At 37.3% G+C, this 8,092-nt stretch overlaps 1 pseudogene; it reads right to left on the bottom strand.

Annotated features, from left to right (window-relative positions):
* Positions 1–5,778: 5,778 nt before the first annotated feature.
* Positions 5,779–7,626, bottom strand: LOC120874863 (annotated as a pseudogene).
* Between the last annotated feature and the right edge of the window lie 466 nt (positions 7,627–8,092).

Raw genomic sequence — 8,092 nt, 5'->3', positions numbered from 1 at the left:
GAGTCTATATTGCTCCAATCATATCTGCTGGAAAGCAATTTGGAAACTGTCATTGCAGCATCCTGTAGCAATCACCTATGGTTTAAAACACTGACTTCTAAGTAGGAGAAAACAAATGAAATTACCTCTCAACTGTGAAGTTTAAAACAGATTCCCAAGTGGCATTTCACAGCAATCACAATTGCATTTTCTCCCTGTAGACATTTCATCAATACCTTCTATTGCCATGCCTTCTAGTACATTTTCATCAATGAAAGTAACCTTTTAGCCAGTTATAGAATGATGCAGGAGAGCAGCAATCAATGAATCTCACAGGTTTTGTAAATGGCAGTCAGTTTATAATTGCTAACCTGCTGCATTTTACCCAAGTATTTGTAAAGAAAATACTACTGTGAAGAAATGCTACATTAATATAATAATGCTGGCAAGAAAATAATGTGATAGAGTTGGAGAAAAGATGGATTTTAATTAGATGATAATCATTAAATGAGCTACAAGTTATGATATTGAGTATGTGTTTCAACTTCTTATGGCTCACAAATTCAAACCTTGATTTAAAATCCAAGTTGTTGTTGACTTGCTAAGTTTTGTCTGGCTGTTTGTGACCCCATGGACTCTAGTACGCCAGGCTCCTCTGTTCTCAGCTATCTCTTGGAGTTTGCTCAAATTCATGTCCATTAATTTGGTGATGCTATCTAACCATCTCATCCTCTGCGGCTCCCTTCTCACTTTTGCCTTTAATGCTTCCCAGCATCAGGGTCTTTTCCAGTGAGTCAGTTCTTTGCATCAAGTGGCCAAAGTATTGGAGCTTCAGCTTCAGCATCAGTCCTTCCAATGAATATTCAGGGTAGATTTCCTTTAGGATTGACTGGTTTCATCTCCTTGCAGTCCAAAGGACTCTCGAGAGTCTTCTCAAGCACCACAATTCAAAAACATCAGTTTTCAGCACTCAGCTTCATTTATGATCCAACTCTCACATCTATACATGACTCTTGGAAAAGCAAAGCTTTGACTGTATGGACCTTTGTTGGCAAAGTGATATCTCTGCTTTTTAATATGCTGTCTAGGTTTTTCACAGTTTTCCTTCCAAAGAGCAAGCATCTTTTAATTAATTTCATGGCTGCAGTCACCGTCCACATGACTCAGAGTCCAAGAAAATAAAATCTGTCACTGTTTCCACTTTTTTCCCTTCTTTTTGCCATGAAGTGATGGGACCAGATGCGATGATTTTAGCTTTTTGAATGTTGAGTTTTAAGCCAGCTTTTTCACTCTCCTTTCACCTTCATCAAAAAGCTTTTTAGTTCCTCTTCACTTTTGCTATTAAAGTGGTATCATCTGGATATCTGAGGTTGTTGATAAAATCCAAGTTGGCATGTGGCAAAAGACCACAGAAATCTTTATTATATTATTTCATGTATTATATGAATCGGAATCTTAATGTTGGTCAACTAAAACAAGAATTTGTTTTCACGTATACAATACTGTGGTTTATAATATGAAATACGCTCCAAAAACCCTTGGATTTTCCTAAGTGAGATAAAGGCTTCTTGATATTCATAACAAATCCCTTTGACCCACACCTCAGTTTATCTTAATGAGGTCACTTTTGGAAGCACATAGAATGGGGGCTAGTTACCAAGGAAATCAACCAACCAAGTGATTACATAGTTGTAACTTTCAGACCCACATCAACCTCCAAGGAGGGGAGAGGGGCTGGAGGCTGACTAGATCAACAATGACGATGGACAATGATTAAATTAATCATGTCTATGTAATGAAGCCTCCATAAAAATACAAAAGGAGAAGGTTCAGAGAGCTCCTGGGTTGGTGAATACATGGTGATGCAGAGAGAGTAGTGTGCCCAGAGAGGACAAGGATGCTCGTTCTGTGCTCCTTCCTACATACTGTGCCCCATGCATCTATGGCCTCCATCTTGCTGTTCCTGAATTATGCCCATGTTAATAATGGTATGGCACCCCACTCCAGTACTCTTGCCTGGAAAATCCCATGGATGGAGGAGCCTGGTAGGCTCTGGTCCATGGGGTTGCTAAGAGAGGGACATGACTGAGTGACTTCACTTTCACTTTTCACTTTCATGTATTAGAGAAAGAAATGGCAACCCACTCCAGTGTTCTTGCCTGGAGAATCCCAGGGACGGGGGAGCCTGGTGGGCTGCTGTCTATGGGGTCACACAGAGTCGGACACGACTGAAGCGACTTAGCAGCAGCAGCAGCAGCAAGCAAATTGGTTTCCTGAGTTCTGGAACCACTCTAGCAAATCAATCGAACCCAACGAGGGGTTGTGAGGACCTCCAATCTACAACTGGTAGGTCAGAAGCACAGGTGACCACCTGGACATATAGTTGGCATCAGAAGTAGGGGTGGGAGGGAAACTGGTGTAGGACTGAGTCTTTGAGAACTGAGGCTATGTCTAGGTAGATGGTGTTAGATGTAATTTAATCATAAGACATCCAGCTGGTGTCAGAGAATTACCTGGTGGTACGAGGAAAGGAACCCAGATGCTAGAGTTGTTAGAATTTCAATATCCAAGCTTAAGACACACTATTTTCTATTATATGAATAGTAAAAAGACACATTGTACATACCATATCCAATAAACATGAGTTTTTTATTACCTCAGGGACAAATGATCACTTTTCAGAAGAAAATCAAATTTGTACATTTTAATTGAGATGCAGTTGATCAATTTTACTATTACATGCTGATGGAAAAATTTCCCAAAGCAATCTGGTCTCTGAGAAGCACAGAAGTTCAAAGACTTGAATTACATAGCTATTAGATACTTTGGGGCTTTTGTGTTGTCTAATAAAGGGAGAAAGTTGACAAATTTACCACTGTATAGATAAGAATACCAAAGTAAGCCAACCATTTAAAAATGTTCCTAATATAAAATTTTAGTGTAAAAAAGCTACAGACAAATCCAACATAATATAAGAAATGTGAAATTTAATTATTGGAAAATATGATTTTGTAAAATTATGTTTAATGCCTTAGACCATATTATTAGAATAGGCAAATGGCTATTATTGCTGGTAAAATGTAGTCATGATCAGTTAATTGAATACTGGAAGAAAGTGTCATGAAAAAAAAGAAAAATTTTAAGACATGTAATAACGCAAAATAAAGATTGTCTATAGTCAGAGATGGTAGTGTCCATTATGTATTCTTCACAGGTGAGTTAGGTACTTTTTCTTCTTTATTACTGAATCTTTTTGCTTTGATCATACAGTATACCCCAACTTAGGGAATGGGTGTATTAACCTATTTCTTTTGTTGCAGTTAAATGAAGATTTCTGAAACTCAGCATTATTTGCATTTGGGGGCCAAACTTTCTTATGGAAGGTGACCCTCTGCTGTATAGGATGCTCAGCTTCATTCCTAGACTCTACCCAGTTATGAATGCCAAAATGTCTGCAAGATATTGCCAAATATCCCCCCGGTGTGGGGGCAAAATCGCTCTTGATTGAAACCACTGAATTATGTATTTGAATGTTCTTACTGATACCCCTTGCTATGATAATACGCTAATTTTAAAGTCAACTTGTCAGTTTGTACTAAGTAGCCTTTTGAGATTTTCATGGGAATTGCATTGAGTTCATACATCAAATTGCAAGAATTTCTATCAATGAGTCTTACAATCCATGAACATGATATATCTCTGTTTAGTTAGATTTGTTTAGTTTATCTAAGCAATGCTTTATGATTTTTTCTCACATTTTATTTTCTAAATTTATCCTTGACTATTATGTTAGTTTTGACGTTATTTCAAATGTAATTGTCTTAATTTTCAGAATGCATTATTCTAGTTACATAAAAACATAATGACTTTTATATATTGATCTTTTATGCTGTAATACCACTAATCTCATATATTGGTATTCCTGTAGATTCCATAGGAATTTTTGCTAATAAGATTGTGCCTTCCTTAAATAAAGAGTGTTTTAACATTTCCTTTCTAATCTTTATGACTTACAAGTTTACTTGATGGCCTAGTTCACTGGTAAACCATCTAATTTCATGACGACAGTCACCGTCTACAGTGATTTTGGAGCCAAGAAAATAAAATCTGTCAAACCACTTTTCCCCCTTCTATTTGCCATTAAGTCATGGGACAAGATTCCATTATCTTAGTTTTTTAAATGTTGAGTTTCAAGTCAGCTTTCTCACTCTCCTATTCATGTTCCTCAAGAGGCTTTTTGTTCCTCTTCACTTCTGCCATTGGAGTGGTATCATCTGCATGTCTGAGATTATTGCTATTTCTCCCAGCAATCTTGATTTCAGCTTGTGATTTTTCCAGCATGGCACTTTGCATGGTGTACTCTGCACAGAAGTTAAATAAGCAGGGTGACAATATATAGTCTTGTCATACTCCTTTCCTAATTTAGAACCAGTCAGTTGTTTCATGTCTGATTCAAACTGTTGCTTCTTGACTGGCATACAGTTTTCTCAGGAGAGAGGTAAGGTGATCTGGTAGTCCCATTTCTTTAAGAATTTTCCACTATCTGTTGTGATCTACATAGTCAAAGGCTTTTGAGTGGTCAATGAAGCAGAAGTGTTTTTCTGGAACTCCCTTGCTTTCTTTATGATCCAATGAAAGTTGGCTATTTTCCTAACTTACTGTTGGTGGGGTTTTTTTTTTTTTTTTTGATCTTCTTTTTATTAGTTTCTGAAATGTTAGCTTACATTATTGTTATTAGGTATTTCTTCTTCCAGCTTCACTTTTTACTTAATATGTGATCAGGAACAAATGCTTAATACTTTGTCAGTTATTCTGTGTGTATGTGTTTTAAGGAGTTTTTGATATATTAAAGTTCTTAAAATGGGAACTGAAATGGAACGTGTCCTGTATATATTAACTTTTAATATGATTGTTCTTTGGATGGATATGCCCGTTAGCTAGAATACTAGAGTGGGTTGCTGGTCCCTTCTCCAGGGGATCTTCCCCACCTAGGAACTGAACTCAGGTCTCCCATATTGCAGGTAGATCCTTTACTGTCTAAGCCACCATGGAAGCCCTAAATTCAGGAAACATAATAAAATAAACCATTTGGTTGACATGATACAAGAATTTCAAAACTAGTTGAATTTAATTTTGACACACCAAAAATCTTGAGAACACACAGTGTCATCACTCAGACCTCTGAACTCTTCATATTATATTTTGTAACCAAAACTTTATCCCAAGGATTCACAAAATATATTACAAATGACAGCATGGAAAATAATCTTGCTCAGTAACTCCAAGTTCAGCTCTACAATGTACCCTTAAAATGGCAGGACATTGGTATTTTGAGTAGTCTCAAATTTCCAAATAAAGTATGTAACAAAGAGGTATATATTCATATACAGCATTCACAGAAGAAACTTATGGCCTAAAGCAAAGTTAAACTAACTTTCTTGAAACTTTTTAGATTCTACACCAACTGGGCAACCTCTCATCTGGTCTGAAAACTAGCGGAATTTTCAAACCTCTAATCTAGTTTAAGGGCTCAGCTTTAATTTTTCCCTTCTGGCCTGTGTTCACAGCAGCTTTTAAAGACTCCTTTCTTAACTGCAGCTGCATACCATTTCCCAACTACGGAAAAGACCGTTTTTTTTCCAGTTTTTTTTTGTTTGATAATATTGAATATTGCACTTTAGCTGTGCAGGAGTTAGGGGTTATGCAATAACTTATCAGTCTATGCATGGCTGAAATTCAAAAGCAAATTCATTTGCTTAAGGGAACATTCTACAGTAACAATTCTTGATATTACATGCCTCATATGATCCATTTGAAACCACCAAGGATTACAACTTCATGTGTCACTGTTACAACAGACAAAGAAATGTGAACAGCTAAAACATTTCAAAAGTGCAACAAACTTATGAAGTCTCAAACAAAACTTGAATTTTCTGTACGTACTCTTGTCGAAGTTATTTCCTATATACCACATTCCTCTAGAAAACTGGTCTTCTATTGACCTAGATTGGCTCCAAGACCTAGAGAAAGATAGGCGCAGCTTGTGATTTCTCTGCTGGGACAGTCATCTCTCTCTTCCCCTATCTTTAGAAAGGGACCTAGTAGAGAAACTTCTCGTCTTGGAGATTTGTATCAAGGTGGAGTACTCCTCCTCTAATAAATCATCTTGAAGGCAACGACCCCAGGAGGCAGTGGGCCACAATTTTGACTTATCTTTTCACCTTTTGGCAGTTCCATTTTTACTTGGCAGCCACATAGTGTTCTCCCATCTAAATTTCAGACAGCATCCGCTGCATCTCGGGGATCTTCAAATTCCACAAAAGCAAAGCCTGGAGGGTTTCTTGCAATCCACACACTTTGGAAAAAGTTGCACAGTCATTTCCGACTCTCTGCGATCCCATGGACTGTAGCCAGCCCGGCTCCTCTGTCCACGTAATTCTTCAGGCAAGAGTACTGGAGTGGGTTACCATTTCCTTCTCCAGGGCACACACTTCAGAGTGGTCCATAATAGCCAAAGGCTCATTGCAATTCAGTCTTTTTATCATTGTTTCCAAGAGTACCTACACAAACTTTACAGTCCAATCACCAGGAATCATGATGTATTTTGAGGTCATGGGTTAGAAATGCAGAGACTCAAATCCACCATCCTATGCTCATTCTCCCTGGATGCCTTCCGCCTGTCATCCCCTGATGTTTTGGCACACCCAGCATCCACGAAATAGTCAGCTCATGTTATTAAATAAAAGTCACAGGCTCTGGCCAGAAGGTTTTTTTTTTTGTTTTTTTGTTTTTTTGTTTTTTCATTCAGGCAATGTTCTTCAATTTAGTCACCCTCAGAAGCTAGGAGTTATTTCAATGATACATGAGACATTTCTGGAACTCCTCAGTAGGACTGGTCACTGGAACCAGGAAAAAAATTGCTTTGAATAAATTCAGTAAATGAAATTTTTCATTCTTCACAGATAGATGATCAGTTCTTAGAAACAGCTAATTGTTCTTGTTGTTAAACAGGCAGGTTATGAAGTTCACCACTAATATTTATGGTTTTAAATAAGATGAGATCAAAATAGTGGTTCATATTTCTCTTTACAAGACTAACTTGTAAGGTGGAGTTTCAAAAAATGTCTTGAAGGTGGGTAATATTGGGAGGCAAATAGTTAAGACATCAGTGATCGCTTAATTTTATATGGTTTAGAGATTTGTTTAAATCAGAATCAAGCAAATAAACAAAAACAAAAACTAACACTACAGTGAAACAGCTAAATGTGACCCTCATGGATTTATGGGCTAGTCCTTCACAAATATACATAATACTTCTTGAACTCTGTGTGAGTTAAATCCCATTTGAATTTGTCCAGAATCAGATATGACTGAGCTATTTTTTTCTAGGCTTTCCCAAGTTAAATTATGCTGAGTTTGTGGTAGCCTCAACTGAAAAATGCAAGGCTCCGGGTGAATAGCAGTTGATGGTTGTTTCTGCTTCAGGGCAATCAGAGACACCTCAACAGTGGTGGTTACTTTGAGGTTCTATTCAGGATTTGCCGTATGTGGGAGTAACTAATTTAAATCTGCTTCTTATTCTCTCCTTTTTGATCAATCGCCTTCATCTTCTAGTTTACATGAGTTATTATTCATACCTTCTGCCATTTCTCATCTTTGGTTTTCTACCTTGTCTTCCTTTGTTATGCCCCTTCCATTTCCATTCTTACTGCTAAATGCCATATTTTTCATATTTCTTAGTAAAGATATTGAAGAAATAAATTTGATTGTATCGTTCATGTTTTCATGTCAGGGTTATAAAAAATAGGTCATCGATTATCCTAAGGTTTGGCTATAGTCAAGCTTTTGTCTTAATTTCTCTCTTCTATACTATGACTAGAAGTGAAGGTCACTTGGGATCCCAGCTCCCAGGAAAGCTTTCTAACTAGCCCAGATGGCAGGAGGTACAGGCACTCTGACATCTCATTCAAAGTTATTCAGTACTATTGGTCATATGATGACTTTGCTTATGCTGTAATTACAGCACTGTGACTTATTTTATAACTGGAGACATATAACTTTTGAAGTGAAGTCACTCAGTCGAGTCTGACTCTTTGCAACCCCACAGACTGTA

The sequence above is a fragment of the Oryx dammah genome, unplaced genomic scaffold (assembly GCF_014754425.2).
Source record: "Oryx dammah isolate SB20612 unplaced genomic scaffold, SCBI_Odam_1.1 HiC_scaffold_15, whole genome shotgun sequence".
In the NCBI taxonomy this organism is placed as follows: domain Eukaryota; kingdom Metazoa; phylum Chordata; class Mammalia; order Artiodactyla; family Bovidae; genus Oryx; species Oryx dammah.
Note: the sequence above shows the minus strand (reverse complement) of the source record. Positions and strands in the feature narration are given on the sequence as shown.